General features: G+C 39.6%; 1 protein-coding gene across 3 annotated transcripts in view; it reads right to left on the reverse strand.

The window, feature by feature from the left end:
• LOC140464913 (CUB and sushi domain-containing protein 1-like) overlaps nt 1–18,497 on the reverse strand; it is a 2,358,623-nt gene that overhangs the window by 1,743,574 nt on the left and 596,552 nt on the right. The gene's annotated exons all lie outside the window — the stretch shown is intronic.

Raw genomic sequence — 18,497 nt, forward strand, 5'->3', positions numbered from 1 at the left:
AGGTGGAGTGGCAATTAGAGGCTATGAGGGGTTTACCGGAGCTAGGGGGTGTGATGGATGGCAGTTATACGAAGGGAGAAAAACCACAGATACAGTCAGGTAGAGTTAACTCCAGGAAAGGTAGGAGAGATAAGCAGGTAGTGCAGGAGTCTCCTGTGGCTATCCCCATCTCAAACAAATACGCTGTTTTGGCAAATGTAGGGGGTGATGGACCTCCAAGGAATGTAGCATGAGCAGTCAAATTTCTGGTACTGAGACTGGTTCTAATCTAATGAGGGGTACATCAGGTTCCAAGCGACTAATTGTGATAGGGGACTGTCTCGTCAAAGGCATGGACAAACTTTTCTGTAGCCAATCGTGAGAATCAGAATAGCCCTCATAGGCTCATGGTTTCCTTTGCTAGATTTAAGATCTTAAAGTGAACTATACCCCATTCAAATCTATTCTAAAATTTTGTGTGTCTTTGGTCACTATTTTTCAAAGACCCTTTTACAGCAAGATTATGAGTTAACCCCTTTTTGACAGGGAGACCACAGAAATATATGTTAACACTCTTTTACAGCAAGATTATTAATTAATCTCTTCAAATGCTCAACACTAAATTCCAATTAGCCCAATATGACTCCTCAGCATACTGTTCCCAAAATATATCTCATACAGACTGCATGAATTCATCCTTCACAATAACAATGCTGAAATCGGTTAAGTCAGTCCATGTGCAAATTTGCGTTGTGTAATTTTGCTACATTACCTGAGTTATAAAGCATCACTAGTTTCCTGACTTATATCGTTACCACTATAAGTTACTTTTGTGCAATGTTTTGATTATCTGACTTAACATATCTTTCTGTGGTCCCCCTGTCAAATTCTGTTTGAGAACACTTCTATGTGAAGTGCCTTTGAACATTTGACTCCATTAAAACAGCTGAATGAATCTAAGATATTATTGTAAAAGACAGAAAAGTCAAAACAGAGCACTTATACAGCATCAGATTCTCAGCTAACTGCAGCCCCTAACAGAAGCTTGCATGTGTTGATCGATCATTTAAACTCCCTGAGGAGTACAATCTTTGCACATTGTTCCTTGGTGACCACAATGTTTTGGAATTCAGAAGTGCCTGCACATTGATTAGACATCAGGCATATGAGAAAATGATAATAAAATCTCAGTCACTGAACATATGAAAGGTCAAGGTGATTCAAGGACAAGTGCAAGCAACTGACAACAGATTGACATTTTCCATGATTTTATCAGTCAACATAGTTTCAAATCAACTGGACTGAGTTTGGTGCTGCACCCAAAGCAGCCTCATGCAGTTCGAAGAAGTGGTAAGGAGGTGGCAGAAATATGTGATTGGGTGGGAGGGTAAGGGGTAGAGTTTGTGCTGCTTGTGCACTCTGATGAACTCTATGAACAGAAGGTTTGCAGATACTGGACTTAAGTGGCTCTTAAGGCAGGTTTCAATCTGCCACTTCTGATATTCAACCACCTGTCATCTTGGGAGGTCACCTAACAAACTCTGTCAGGTTTGATAGCACCCTTGTTCACAGCCGAATTCAGAGGACTTGGAAATAGGAAACCATCACTGCCCTTATTCTCTCATGAGACATTGGTATCATTGACTTACACAGTGTTTATTGCCTGTCCCTAGTCTCCCTTGAAAAGGTGGTGGTGAGCTACCTTCTTGAACCATTGAAGTCCATGTGCTGTAGGTTGACCCATAATTTCATTATGAAAGGTTTGACCCAGTAACAGTAAAGGAATAGTTACATATTTTCAAGTCAGAATGGTGAGTAGCTTGGATGGGAACTTGCAGATGCTGGTATCATGCTTTCCATGTATCTGCTGCCCTTGTCTTTTTAGATTCAAGTGGTTGTGGGTTTGGAAGGTGCTGACTTAGATGAATTTCTGCAGTGCACTTTGGAGATTGTACAATCTGTTGCTGATTGTTGGTGCTGGAGGGAGTGGATCCCTATGGATGTAATATCAATCATGTGGACTGCTTTGTCGTGGATAGTGTCAAGTTTCTTGAGTATTGTTGGGGCTACACTCATCCAGTCAAGTGGGAAGTATTCCATCACAATCCTGACTTGTGCCTTGTCGACAATTGTCAGGTCTTAGAGAATCAGGAGGTGAGTTACTAACCTCTGACCTGTTCTTGTAGCCACTGTGTTTATCTGGTGAGTTCAGTTGTGTTTCTATAAGTTGATTGTCTCTTAGTGGAGGTCGTCATCTCCTAGCATTTGTGTGGTGTGAATGTTACTTGCCATTTGTCAGGCAAAGGATGGATATTTTCCAGATCCTGCTACATTTGAACATGGATTGCTTCAGTATCTGAGGAGTTGTGAGTGGTGCTGAATGTTGTGCAATCATCAGCGATCATCCCCACTTCTGACTTTATGGTGGAGGGAACGTCATCATTGAAGTGGTTTCTCCCTTGCCCATTGCCAGCGACATGCTGCCCATGGCCTCCATGACCATGACCCCTCCACTATATTGACCTCTCTTCAAAGATTCATCTGCATCCTTACAAAGGATGCACTCTCACACCAGTACTGCCCACCACTTCGAGTGGTACTGCCAGTGCTGGAGAGCTCTGATTGGCCAGTAGCTCTTGGGTTTGGGATTTTCACTCAAATCTGAATGCAATCCAAAGGGACGATCAGCATTGCCCAGCTAAGTGCCCATTCTGAATAGAAGAACATGATCACTTGAAAAGGAGCACAGCACTCCTTAAGATTATCCAATCAATAAGAGAGACCCTTGTTGCTAGGTGAGAAGATTTTATGTTGCAATTTGTTTATTTGAATGCTCCCCCATTTTTGGATTGCTCTAGTTTTGCTCTACAAGTGTGATCAGCTCCAGTGCTTCAATCAAGCTGTTCTCCCACGAAGACCACAATACTAATCAGAAGTGGGGTGTCAGTATCCTTTTTCCTAACCATTATGTAGCAAATCCCAACCCTCTCCCCTTGTAAAACCACCACCTATCTTACACCGTCCTTGACATCTTCAGCTCTTTGTTCAAGGTCACAGGAAGACAACTGCCTCAGTTACCCACTACTTTAGTAACATCCAGGAAGTGAGGCTGGAATATCTCAGTCTTTACTGCTTATTACTTGGTTGATGGGCAGCATTGATTGACCAGATTGTTGGAAGACCTTCGCTGCTTTGACATCCAACAACTGATTCCTTTCTGCTGAAAAAAAAATTTCAAATTATGGAATATTGAACACACCAGAAGCCATCTGCAGCCCTGAGATAGATGAAGCATTCGCATCCAGTTATTATGAGCCCACAATTACATGGTTTATATGAACTAGCTCTGGAATTCATAGAAATTTCTCATGTGAATAAAATCTTCGCACATGTGCACATTCATTAAATGTCCCACAATTTAAATTTGTTTCACTGGAGAGCGCATTTGTGATCCAACTCACTTTGTAGCTTTGCCCTCATTATTTTGTTTTCTTTTCCAATCATCAAAGCACCCCTGAAATATTTCCATCTATTAACCACCACCCGTGTTTTCCAGTTGATTAATTTACACACAAAGCATGTTAAGAGTCTCATCATTTTGTTAGGATGCAGCTTTATCACAGCTGCTGTATGTCAAGTAACTGAAATAAGGATTCTACTCAATAATGTAAAACAATACAAAGCCAGATGATCCACATCAGAATTTGCATGAACAGCAAGAAATTAACAGAAATAAGTTGTCTGGTATAAATAAAGAAGGGATTTTTTAGTAACTTCATCATCCGGGTCATAAAAGCATAGGACGAAGGGTCATTCGGATCATTGAGCCTACTTTGGCATTTAAGAAGATCATGACTGTGGCCTGAAGTCCACATCCCTGCCTTATCTCTGTTACCATTAACTACTTTGTTGACCAGAGATCTGTCCATAAGGAAATGCAATATCTGCCAAAGTACTCACCTGTAAGACCAGGAAATCCATCCTAAAGAAGTGAACTCAAGATTTCGGTTCATAGCATTTGAATTCCTGATTTTAGTCCTTCTATAAATGATTTGGATGTGAGCATTAGAAGTACAGTTAGTAAGTTTGCAGATGACACCAAAATTGGAGGTGTAGTGGACAGCGAAGAAGGTTACTTCAGATTACAACAGGATCTTGATCAGATGGGCCAATGAGCTGAGAAGTGGCAGATGGAGTTTAATTCAGATCAATGTGAGGTGCTGCATTTTGGAAAAGCAAATCTTAGCAGGACTTATACACTTAATGGTAAGGTCCTAGGGAGTGTTGCTGAACAAAGAGACCTTGGAGTACAGGTTCATAGCTCCTTGAAAGTGGAGTCACAGGTAGATAGGATAGTGAAGAAGGCGTTTGGTATGCTTTCCTTTATTGGTCAGAGTATTGAGTACAAGAGTTGGGAGGTCATGTTGCGGCTGGACAGGTAATTGGTTAGGCCACTGTTGGAATATTGCATGCAATTCTGGTCTCCTTCCTATCGGAAAGATGTTGTGAAACTTAAAAGGGTTCAGAAAAGATTCACAAGGATGTTGCCAGGGTTGGAGAATTTGAGCTATAGGGAGACGCTGAACAGGCTGGGGCTGTTTTCCCTGGAGCATCGGAGGCTGAGTGGTGACCTTATAGAGGTTTACAAAATTATGAAGGACATGGACAGGGTAAATAGGCAAAGTCTTTTCCCTGTGGTCAGGGAGTCCAGAACTAGAGGCTTAGGTTTAGGGTGAGAGGGGAAAGATATAAAAGAGACCTAAGGGGCAACTTTTTCACACAGACGGTGGCACATGTATAGAATGAGCTGCCAGAAGAAGTTGTGGAGGCTGGAACAATTGCAACATTTAAGAGGCATTTGGATGGGTATATGAATAGGAAGGGTTTGGAGGGATATGGGCCAGGTGCTCGCAGGTGGGACTAGATTGGGTTGGGATATCTGGTCGGCATGGACGGGTTGGACCGAAGGGCCTGTTTCCATGCTGTACATCTCTATGACTCTATTGCATGTTGGCACTGGTTTAAATTCATTCTGTTGCTATCTTTCACAACTGAGTTTTTTTACAGAAATCTAATGCCTTTGTAAAGATTTTTTTTTGCTGCCTGTGCTGTCGAAGTCTGGCCACCTGCACTTCAAAGAATAAAATATTCGTTATTTTGGACCAACTGGAATGAACGCTGAAGAGAATTGGATATACTCCTCTATTGTGTGTGCAAGAAAGGCGCTTTTGTTACAATTTGTGAATGAAGTATTGGAAATAGACAAATAAAATATTCAGAAATCCAGTGCAGCACAGGCACATACCCTCTGTGGACATGTTCAATACACCAGGACAGACAAAAAAGGAATTGTCTTTCTAATCAAGTCCTAAGAATCTTCAGTGTTAATTGAGGTGGATAGATAAACACACTTAGATATAGACACACAAATTAGGGCAGGAGGAGGTTATTCAGCCCCTCAAGTCTGCTACAATAAGATAATGGCCGATCTGATTATAGCATCAATTCCACTTTCTTGCTGATTGCCAATATCCTTTGGTTTCTTTGACATTGGCTTACGCTCTACATTCTTATCAGTTTTCAGTTCAGTATGATACAATCAATGCAACTTGTAATACTGTCTCATTACTAAGGACATATGGAGGATGGGAACATTTCTGGCTGTAACTGGCCGCACCTTTTTTGAGGTATTTTAGGTGTTAAAGGTAATTTCCTTGAATTCTGGGAGCAGAGATTACTGTTTTATATGCTGTTGCATTGTTTTGGAACTTTGGAGAAAAAAAAGTCAAAACAACAGCACTTCTAAAAGACAAGGAGAGGAACACAGAAAGGTAGCACATGGTCAGGTAGTACAGGAGAGAGAAAGAGAGAGAGATGGAGAGGGAGAGAGAGAGAAAATAAAAGAAACCTGCACTGCTCCCTGACACAGCAGTGAACCTGCGCAGTTACAATGTTTGCTGCTTGAATTCATGTATCGCTGGATATCGGAGTGTGTCTGAGAGAATTAAGAAACAGTGAAATTCACAACTGATCTTGGAGGAACCTGTTTGGGAGAGGTCACAGCAGAGAAACAGATAAGTGAATATGTGGCCTTACAATAAGTCTGCAGTAGTGACAAGAGTGGGTGCTTTCTTGATTATATGTTTTATTGAGCTATATCTCTTGATTAAACTTAAAAATATAAGCCATAAGTATTAGGTTATCCTGGATCAGTGTTTTGTAGAGGAATAAGACAGTGCTATTTTCTGGATCTGTAGATTGAAAGAAGCAAAAATGTTCTTGAGTAGGGTGATATGCTCTTTTTGTCGGATGTGGGAGTTTATGGAGAGCTTACGTGTTACTAAGGATTATATCTGCAATAAATGCCATTGGTTGTGAATCCTGTCAGATCAAATGGATTGATTGGAGTCAGAGTTAGATGCAACAAGGAATTTACAAGCGCAAGGGGGTGTGATAGGTTGCAGTGATAAGAAAGGAGAAAAGTTGCAGATACAGACACATAGATGGGTTAATTTCAGGAAAGGTAAGAGGTAGGCAGGAGTCTTCTGTAGCTATCCCAATTTCAAACAAGTTTTGGAAAAACATAGGGGGTGATGGATTCTCAGGGAATAGCACATGAACAGTCAAGTTTCTGGTATCGAGACTGGCTCTGATGCAATGAGGGGTATGTTGGGTCGAAGAGATTGATTGTGTTTGGGGACTCTCTAGTCCAAGGCATAGACAGATGTTTCTGTGGCCAGCAGCGAATAATCAGAATGGTGTGTTGCCTCCCCGCTGCCAGAATCAAGGATGTCTTGAGAAGGTGCAGAATGTTCTCAAGGGGGAGAGGGCCCAGGAGGAGATCAGTGAACACATTGGCACCAATGAAATAGGAAGGGAAAAGGATGGGATTCTGAAGGGAGAATATAGAGAGTTAGGCAGGAATTTAAAAAGGATGTCCTCAAGAGTAGTAATACCTGGATTACTCCCGATGCTGCGAGCTAGTGAGAGTAGGAATAGGTGAATAGAGCAGATGAATGCGTGGCTGAGGAGTTGGTATATGGGAGAAGGAATCACATTTTTGGATCATTGGAATCTCTTCTGAGATAGAAGTGACCTGTGTAAGAAGGACAGATTGCACCTAAATTGGAAGGGGACTAATATACTGGCAGGGAGATTTGCCAGAGCTGCTTGGGAGGATTTAAACTAGGAAGGTGGGGGTGTGGGGGGTTGGGACCCATGGAGATGGTGAGGAATGAGATCAATCTGGGACTGGTACAGTTGAGAAAAGAAGCGAGTCAAACAGATATGCCAGGCAGGGACAAAGCAGAGAGCAAGGTAGGACTGATAAATTAAACAGCATGTATTTCAATGCAAGAGGCCTAACAGGGAAGGCAGGTGAACTCAGGGAATGGTTAGGATCATAGGACTGGGATATCATTGCAATTACTGAAATGTTGCTCAGGGAAAGACAGGACTGGCAGCTTAATATTCCAGGATACAAATGTCACAGAAAGGACAGAAAGGGAGGCAAGAGAGGGGGAGTGGTGTTTTTGATAAGAGATAGCATTACAGCTGTACTGAGGGAGGATATTCCCAGAAATACTGGGAAGAATTTGGGTGGAACTGAGAAATAAGACAGAGATGATCACCTTATTGGGATTGTATTATAGACCCCGAATAGTCAGCAGGAAATTGAGAAACAAATGTGTAAGGAGAGCTCAGTTTTCTGTAAGAATAATAGGGTGGTTATGGTAGGGGATTTTAAGTTTCCAAACATAGACTGGGATTGCCATAGTGTTAAATGTTTAGATGGAGAGAAATTTGTTGAGTGTGTACAAGAAAATTTTCTGATTCAATATGTGGATGTATCTACTAAGAGAAGGTGCAAAACGTGACCTACTCATGGGAAATAAGGCAGGGCAGGTGACTGAGGTGTCAGTGAGGGAGCACTTTGGGCCAGCAACCATAATTCTATTAGTTTTAAAATAGTGATGGAAAAGGATAGACCAGATCTAAAAGTTGAAGTTCTCAATTGGAGGAATTTTGATTGTATGAGGCAAGAACTTTCAAAAGCTGATTGGGAGCAGGTGTTCACAGGTAAAGGGATGGCTGGAAAATGGGAAGCCTTCAGAAATGAGATAACGGGAGTCCAGAGACAGTATATTCCTGTTAGGATGAAAGGGAAGGTTGGTAGGTGTAGGGAATGCTGGATGATGAAAGAAATTGAGGGTTTGGTTAAGAAAAAGAAGGAAGCATATGTCAGGTATAGACAAGATAGATCAAAAGAATCCTGAGAACAGTATAAAGGCAGTAGGAATATACTTAAAAGGGAAATCAGGAGAGCAAAAAGGGGACATGAGATAACTTTGGCAAATAGCCTGAAAGAGAATCCAAAGGGTTTTTACAAATACATAAAAGACAAAAGGGTAACTATGAAGTGAATAGGGCCCCTCAAAGATCAGCAAGGCGACTGTTATGTGGAGCCGCAGGAAATGGGGAGCTACTAAACAAGTATTTTGCATCAGTATTTACTATGGAAAAGGACATGGTAGATATAGAATGTATGGAAATAGATGGTGACATGTTGAAAAGTGTCCATATTACAGAGGAGGAAGTGCTGAATATCTTGAAACATGTCTTGATAAATCCCCTGATCAGGTGAACCCTAGAACTCTGTGGGAAACTAGGGAAGTGATTGCTGGGCCCTCTGCTGAGGTATTTGTATCATTGATAGTCACAGGTGAGGTACCAGAAGACTGGAGGTTTGCTTATATGGTGCCACTGTTTAAGAAGGATGATAAGGACAAGCCAGGGAACTATAGTGCAGTGAGCCTGACATCAGTGTTGGGCACACTGTTGGAGGGAATCCTGAGGGACAGATGTATATATATTTGGAAAGGCAAGGACTGATTAGGAATAGTCAACATGGCTCTGTGCATGGGAAATCATGTTTCACAAACTTGATTGAGTGTTTTGAAAAAGTACCAAACAGGATTGATAAGGGCAGAGTGGTGGATGTGACCTATATGGATTTCAGTAAGGCGTTCAACAAGGTTTCCCATGGGAGATTGGTTAGCAAGGTTAGATCGCATGGAGTACAGGGAGAACTTGCCAGTTGGATACAGAACTCACTCAAAGGTAGAAAACGGGGGTGGTGGTAGAGGGTTGTTTTCAGACTGGAGGCCTCTGATCAATTGAGTGCCACAAGGATCGGTGCCGTGTCCACTAGTTTTTATCATTTATATAAAATATTTGAATGTGAACATAAGAGGTACAGTTAGTAAGTTTGCAGATGACACCAAAATTGGAGGTGTAGTGGACAGCGAAGAAGGTTACCTCAGATTACAATCGGATCTTGATCAGATGGGCCAATGGCAGATGGAGTTTAATTTAGATAAATGCGAAGTGCTGCATTTTGGGAAAGCAAATCCTAGCAGGACTTATACACTTAATGGTAAGGTCTTAGGGAGTGTTGCTGAACAAAGAGACCTTGGAGTACAGGTTCATAGCTCCTTGAAAGTGGAGTCACAGGTAGATAGGATAGTGAAGAAGGCGTTTGGTATGCTTTCCTTTATTGGTCAGAGTATTGAGTACAGGAGTTGGGAGGTCATGTTGCAGCTATACAGGACATTGGGTCAGGCTACTGTTGGAATATTGTATGCAATTCTGGTCTCCTTCGTATTGGAAGGATGTTGTGAAACTTGAAAGGGTTCAGAAAAGATTTACAAGGATGTTGCCAGGGTTGGAGGATTTGAGCTATAAGGAGAGGTTGAATAGGCTGGGGCTGTTTTCCCCTGGAGCGTCAGAGGCTAAGGGGTGACCTTATAGAGGTTGATAAAATCATGAGGGGCATGGATAGGATAAATAGACAAAGTCTCTTCTCTGGGGTCGGGGAGTCCAGAAATAGAGGGCATAGGTTTAGGGTGAGCGGGAAAAGGTATAAAAGAGACCTAAGGGGCAACTTTTTCATGAGGGTGGTACATGTATAGAATGAGCTGCCAGAGGAAGCGGTGCAGGCTCATAAAATTACAACATTTAAAAGGAATCTGGATAGGTACATGAATGGGAAGGGTTTGGGAGGTTTGGGCCGAGTGCTGGCAGGTGGGACTACATTGGGTTATACATTTTATACAGTTTAAACATTACCTCTAAAATATTAGCTAATTAAACAATTGATACAGCATATCTGGTCAGCTTGGATGAGCTGGACCAAAGGATCTGTTTCTGTGCTGTACATCTCTATGATTCTTTGACTCTATGATTTTCAAGAGCTATACAGAATACATCCGCTCCCTATGAAGATTAGTGCAGAATTCCTTTTCTCCACCCAAAGGCTGCGTGAGATATTAATAGATTGGTTGGAGTGAATACAATTTCAGCATTAACACTTTCAAAACTGTTATTTCATGCAAATTCACATGTCTTTTGCCCTATTATAATTTCAGGACAAATCCACGATATTCAAAATGGAAGTAGAATTTCCAGTGTCGAACTTTAAGGATCACATAACAAGATTTCAAGTTTTTGGGCCTTTACTGCAACAAACAAACTCAAACAAAACTAACTAACTTTTGTAGTTTAAATATTCAAAGTATTACTGTTTACAAAACCTGACGTACTTAACACCTTCCTGTAACTTTTGAATCCAATACTCTATCATCTGTCAGTAGAGATGCTGTTGCTATTACTTACGAGTGAGAATATTGCAACTTCTTCCTAGTGATTCAACCAGGGATCAACTTTAATCTTTAGCAAGTAAGCCACCCAGTTTCATTGTCAATAGAATTTAGGTCAAGACACATGATCCATTCAATTTTTCATTTTACCTGGCATTACAAGGTGTCCCTAAGTTTAATAGTCTTATTTGTAACATCCCTAAAGTTTTCACAGATTATCTTTCGACCTCTGTGAAAAGACCAAGCTCCATGATGCTTGCTTCTTACTGACTTAATGAAGTGTTGAAATTAAACCAAATGAGGACAATGAGCAGGATTCTGGCTTCAAGGAAAAGATATTTTTTAGATTAGCTCCAGAAAATTACATGCTTTCTGCCATGGATGAGTAGGACTTTACAGTTACACAGTTTAAACATTACCTCTAAAATATTAGCTAATTAAACAATTGAGACAGCAAAGCATTATTAATGCACTAATTACTCTTATCATTACAATTTCACTTCCCTGAGAGTTCTTTACCACTTGCAAGCTTTTTTCCTGTTATTGCGTCTTCAGTATCACAAATGTAACTGTGGTGATTGCATTGTTGGAAAAGAATGAAAATTTTCCGTAAGCATAATTGACTTGGAAGCAAGGCAGTTCAGCACAAAGTGATAACTCCTTAAGAGTCTCCAAGCTGAAAAGGAGATGTGGTCAACACATTTCAGGGGTGCTGGAATTCATAGACCATTCGTTCCCTGGTTAACTTTCTTCATCTTGCGTATAGATACAGCCAAGCTGTCAAAGTTGCCTGATTCCACTTGCAGAAGATGGCTTGATATAGATGTAGAATTCTTGCTGTTGGTCACAAAGTTGATGTGTAATCATCCCATCCTTTGAAATTAAATCCATCTCTCTCACCTATTTTCTGTGATAGTGAGGCATGAATCTGTTTAATCAGAGAAGGACTTGAAAAACAAAAGCAGTGCCTGGTGGAAAGATGATTTTAAACAAAAGTTGAAAATGCTTCAAATGTGTGGCAGGTCAGTCAGGGTATGAAAGAGAGGTTAGTTTAATGAATTGGACTTTTACATTGTTATCTTGTGACTTCTGATCATGATTTTGAGATCTCCTTAAAAAGTCAACGTACATTTCTCTTTTGGTTATGGGTCAATCTGCTGTGCTTTTTCATCATTTTCTCTCATTACTTCACAGAGTGACATTGCCTCCTGTGGCCATACTAGAGGCTTCTTAAAAAACATAAACCTACTTCATCAATAGCTCATCCACGTTTAATAAAACAGAATGCAGTTCTGAATCCTTCTGTGTCACCCACTAATGTCATACCACTCTGCTACAGACTGCAGAATATCTGTCGGATACAAATAAAATGACCTAGAGACACGTCATGTTCCGTTACATGTCTGACAGAAAAAACTTCTCAAGCTGACATAAGTAATAGTTTCAAATAAATATTTCACCAATCCTAGAGATTCAGTGGGATTTCTCATCCAAAAATCAGGAGAGTGGCTTGATATGAAACACGACAATAAATCATACTCCATTTAGTCAACTCAATTCTTTCCCCAGATAATAATCAGCACACTGAATCAACTAACACTTTGGGATGTAAAGTATTACAGTTATAAAGGTAAATTTCACAGTGCATTGGCCAATGTGAGATATACAACAGTCACCACTGTCAGAATATGAAGAAGTTGGAAGAAGCACCTAAATTGGAAGGGGACTAATATACTGGCAGGGAAATTTGCTAGAACTGCTTGGGAGGATTTAAACTAGTAAGGTGGGGGGGTTGGGACCCAGGGAGATAGTGAGCAAAGAGATTGATCTGAGATGGGTACAGCTGAGAACAGATGTGAGTCAAACAGTCAGGGCAGGCAGGGACAAGGTAGGACTAATAAATTCAACTGCATTTATTTCAATGCAAGGGGCCTAACAGGTAAGGCAGATGAACTCACGGCATGATTAGGAACATGGGACTGGGATATCATAGCAATTACGGAAACATGGCTCAGGGATGGGCAGGACTGGCAGCTGAATGTTCCAGGATACAAATGCTACAGGAAGGATACAAAGGGAGGCAAGAGAGAAAGGGGAGTGGCATTTTTGATAAGGGATAACATTACAGCTGTGCTGAGGGAGGATATTTCTGGAAATACATCCAGGGAAGTTATTTGGGTAGAACTGAGAAATAAGAAAGGGATGATTACCTTATTAGGATTGTATTATAGACCCCCAATAGTCAAAGGGAAATTGAGAAACAAACTTGTAAGAAGATCTCAGCTATCTGTAAGAATAATAGGGTAGTTATGGTAGGGAATTTTAACTTTCTAAACCTCAACTGGGACTGCCATAGTGTTAAAGGTTTAGATGGAGAGGAATTTCTTAACTGTGTACAAGACACATTTAGACACACTTAGGATAAATAGACAAAGTCTTTTCCCTGGAGTTGGAGAGTCCAGAACTAGAGGGATATCTGGTCAGCATGGATGTGTTGGACCGAAGGGTCTGTTTCCGTGCTGTACATCTCTATGACTCTATGAGTCTGGAGCCTTCATTATTAACATTGATCAGGGAATGCACTTCTCTTCACCCTTGTCTGAAAGGAAATGATATCAAAGATATGGGAGGTGCCACTGTTGGTCATAATAATGATCAAAAGGTCCACTGCCACTCTTCAGAAGTCCTGGAACAACTCTAAACATCTAGTTTAGAAAATCATGTTTTCACTCCATTTAATTGATGACTAGGAACATGTACTTTACTGTAGTTTGACTATTGGCTGTAAAATGTATATAAGGGGAAACACCGACAGTTCTCTTTTTGAATTCTTCTCAAAATGTCATTTGCATTCTCTCCTTTAGCTCACCTGTACCTTAAACTAAGGTATGGTTTTGGAGTACACACCTTCTTTTGTGATATACATCCTGTATCTTTCAAGCCTGTGAGCTATTATAACAAAGCCTGAGCCTGTCTTTAATTCATAATCTCAAATTGGACTAAATTTCTCCCTCTCAACCCAGATCAAGGACAGAGTGAGATAATCTCCGCAGTTTGTACCGTTGAAAATCACACCATACAAAGCTTCTACTTAGTCTCTGAAAACTACCCCAACTCACTGGATTTTCTTTGTTTTGAAAAGGTATTACATTAGAAAAATACGATGAAAACCTTCATGCAATAGTCATATTTTTATATGTACACAAGATGGTCTCCTGGGGTCTGTCTCAGAATGAATGAGAGGATACAATTTGAAATCCACAGGAACATTATTCCATATGATTTAAAATATGTTAGATAATACATTTAATATCCTGCCTTTCTATCTCTCCCCCTTTTCATCACCATACCTCCCCCCCACCCCCGGACCTTGACTATTGTCCATAGAATTGAAATAGTTACTAACAAAATTGTAAGGAATTTCATATAAAATGAAACTCATTCTCATTCATAAAATATGATGGTACTCCACAGAAGCATTTGCAATGATGTAAAATTCTGGAGGACTTCAAATTCTAATTAGTATTAAAGCTCCCACCTTAAAGCATTGTGAGATTAAAAATTAAGGAATTGGAAGTTTCAGCTTCTGGCTCAAATTGACACCCTGGAACTAACAAAACCATTGTGACTCTCAATAGCATTGAATGTCTGAGTAGTTTAAAACCATACCTCAGTTCTCTGGGATTGAGAGCCTCAATCTTTTAACCAGTTATGTCCTGGTTATGATAGTTATTATTCCTCATAGCCTTCACCATCAACTCGCTCCAATATGCTAGCCATGCCAAAACATGCCGTTTAACCCATGCACCTACCCCTTTCCATGGTTCTACTTACCGTTTATGTCAACCTTAGCCTATATAACCATTCCATGGTCTCTTATTCTCCCATATTTTTTACATCCCCTGAGCCAACTTTGTGGCAACACAAATTGGCACACTCATGTCATTTTGTCGACTGTTTTGGTGAAACATTTGTAACAAAGTTACCATCAGAACAACTTTAAAAGATATTTTTGAGCAGCATCGATGTGTTTCAAAACAATTACTGAATGCAGGTTTATCGGGTTGTTTTTGCATAGTTTCTTTGCCCTGTATTGGTAGAGATAGCTTTTCATTTGAAGCAAGGCAGAGCAATTAATTGAATAAATTCTAATTATATAAGCGAATCATTAGAGTGTAACGTGCAGATTTGAAATATAGCATTCACATTAGAAGTATTCAGTGTCTAATCTATAAACCAGATAGCGATCAACAATTTAATTTTTGAGACTTGCAGCTTACAGTTGAATAAAACTCAAAGGCTGACTGAAAACAAAAACACATCTTGGAATGATTTAATTAACAAATGGTTCAAGACGAATTGACTTGTATAATGCTGGGAGCTATTACCTCAAGTCCTTGAAGCAACCAACGCTATGACTCCTGGGTTGCATGACTTTTATGTTCTTGCTAGGTGTTTTCAGTAAGGGACAACTATAAAATTGTCGTTTTGATTTTGGGTTTGTATTTAGGATCTATATTGTAAAAATAACTTGCATTTCAGCTCTTTATGCGCACAGATGATAACCTTCAAAGACCATGAAAACTTTACAAATGACATTGCTGAAATTATGCTTTATATTCAGTGCCATAAAAATTCACAGTTATGAACTGAAATCTATTCAGGATCACAGACCATTGTAAATTTATGAGCACATGGTGTGACCACTCCAACATCAGTAGCTGCAGATAATTCAACACACGCAGTTTGAAATTAATTCAACATTGTAGGTCAACACATCATTGATTGAGATCAATGCAACAACATGAGTTAATACCAAGGTGCTAACACAAGCTAGTGCCAATTTGTTGCTCTCACTGAGATCAATGTAGTTTTGTTTTGTTCTTGCTGCTTAGATGCTTATATCTGTAATATTTAAAGTGAACATAATATTCAAAGCAACTCAGTTACTAATATAAACCACAGAGTTTTCAGGTAAATTTACATTCATTTTATAGACTGATTAAAACAAATTATGAGCCTTGAGCAGAATATACTCCACTGTAACACAAATTATTAATAATGCATCAACTAATTAGTTCAATTAAGATTTCAAATGCATAAATTAAACAAGTTCTGTGTCCACAATTACTCAATTAACTTCTTCAAAATCTCAGGAAAACAAGCAGAAAGGAGCCAAAAGTGTCATTCTGTTCATAAGAATGTGTTTCAATAAGATTACTTTAATTTTTGATTCAGCTTCAACAATCTTCTCTAGTCCTCTTGTTGCATATGCCATAAGCCTAAGTTTTGAATGCTGAAGGTGATTCAACATTTATGATTGTATGACAAAATTATAGATCTAAGTCTGGTGCTGTCAAAACAAGAAAGCTCAGAAAATTATTGTTGTCTCCTTTTTGGTATGATCAAATATCTAATTTTTTTTTAGTCCTGACATCAATTCCAGGAGGTTATTTTGTGTCACACATTGCTGTAGATGCACCTTGTTCTTTTAGCATAAATCTAAAGGTTACACCTTTTGAAGTAAGATGGTGAGCAACCAGCAAACCTTCAATGTGGGCATTAAAAAAAACAACTTCATGATAGCAAATTCTTATAAAGGTTACCTGACCTAACAAAAAAGTTCAACTCCTTTTTTCTACTAAGACCTTTGGGTTTTTATTTCTTCTGTGGCTTTAAACAAACAAATGGTGAGAGAAATATAAGCATAATTGTAAATAACTAACACTATTATTGGAACCTATTAAATAGATTTCTTTCATATCTTTTGACTGAGATGAGTTATTTTCATTCAGACACTGGCTTGAGGAATCTACGAAAATAGGAAGGGTAAAAGAACACACTAATGGAACTTTGCTGATCCGGCTTATTATACCATTGCAAATTTCAGAAAAGAACTCCCCAGAAAATAACCTGGAAGGGAAAGTCATGTTCATATGAACAATATCTCATTGGCTGAGGTTCCACAGTTGGATACTCTTGAAAATGAAGCAAAAACAACACCATCAAGGGACGAAAACATCAGTGAGGCAGAAAGGGCAATTGCACAATGGACAGATTTGGCAAGAGTGAAAGAGTGATAATACTAATTAGATTAATAAGAAAAGAAAGCAATTTGACAAGCGGAGAAATTATCCTGCCGTTTGCAGTCTGGAAATTAAGAACTGAAACCACCGATTCCTTGCTTTTAAGGAGCGAATGACAATTAATTAACAATTAATATGATAAATCCAGAAATAGATGTGGATTTAATGTAAATTCTTCTTCAACGATATCGCCTGAGGAGGGAGGTAAAACACCAATCATACGCACTGACCACTTGAATCAATGAAAGAGCAAATAACTGTGAGATTAGGTGGCTGGGTGAGAATTTTAATCTCATCTGAAATTGAGTTGGGTAGCAAATGAATCCAAGATCAAATTTTGAGGAGTTTAACAGCCTTGAGAGTTTCATAGCAGCTAGATGGCAAAGAAATGGTGAGGATTTAGCTGAGATAAATCTAAGTTTATCCAGATTCTGCCTTTAAATTAGACTTGGATAAGGAGATTTCAAAAGATTCCCATGCATGCAGCCAATGAAATGCACCTTCCAACTTTCAGTCAAATTACTTCTGCAAACCAATAAAGCACTGCGCTGATTTCTCATAATGTCATTTCTTTGTCTCAGCTAAATCCTCACCATTTCTTTGCCATCCAGCTGCTATAAAACTCTCAAGGCTATTAAACTCCTCAAAATTTGATCTTGGATTCATTTGCTACCCAACTCAAATTCAGATGAGATTAAAATTCTCACCCAGCCTCTTTATCTCACAGTTATTTGCTCTTTCATTGATTCAAGTGGTCAGCGCGTATGATTGGTATTTTACCTCCCTCCTCAGGCAATATCATTGACAAAGAATTTACTTTAAATCCACATCTATATCTGGATTTGTCATATTAATTGTTAATTAATTGCCATTTGTTCCTTAAAAGCAAGGAATCCATGGTTTCAGTTTTTAATTTCAAGCTTTTGCCCAAAACATCAATTTTCCTGTTCCTCAGATGCTGGTTACCTGCTGTGCCTTTCCAGCATCACTCGAATTTTGACTCTAATCTCAAGCATCTGTCTTGGATGCTGTCTGACCTGCTGTGCTTTTCCAGCACCACTCTAATCTAGACTCTGATATCGAGCATTTGCAGTCCTCACTTTTACTTAGTATCTACTTCTGCCTCAGTTCTTAATTTCCAGACTGCAAGTGGCTGGATAATTTCTCCGCTTGTCAAATTGTTTTTTTTTCTTATTAATCTAATTAGCATCATCACTCTTTCACTCTTGTCCATTGTGCAATTGCCCTTTCTGCCTCACTGATGCTTTCCTGCCTTGATGGTTTATTTTTGCATCATTTTCAAGAGAGCTCAACTGTAAAACCTCAGCCAAAGAGATATTGATCATATGAGCATGACTTTCCCTTCCAGGTTGTCATCTGTATTAGTGAGTGCTGATTCCAGCAGGTCCATTGGGCTCACATTGGTGGCAAGCTTTGTGATGTATTGCATGAGACAAGGGACCCCTTTGAAACCCAACCCTGCAACCTTTTCACCTGCTGCTGACCAATGCTAGATATCAGGAATGTCTGGCATTCAGGTGCCAACAATGGGGAAATAGCAATGATGCCAAATCCATCATGCATCACCAACCTGAACATACCCATCCAAGTGTGTGCGCACATCTTCAATATCTGTTTGTTCTTTTATTAAATCTGAAGATCTGGAAGTGAGGGTGGGAATGCAGTCCTGCTGAAACTGTTTCCCTCATGGCTTTCTGGAATTGAGGTAGGAGTGTAGAAAGTAGAACAATGGGTATCAGCATTTACCCGAGTC

This window comes from Chiloscyllium punctatum, chromosome 3 (assembly GCF_047496795.1).
Source record: "Chiloscyllium punctatum isolate Juve2018m chromosome 3, sChiPun1.3, whole genome shotgun sequence".
Classification (NCBI taxonomy): Eukaryota; Metazoa; Chordata; class Chondrichthyes; order Orectolobiformes; family Hemiscylliidae; genus Chiloscyllium; species Chiloscyllium punctatum.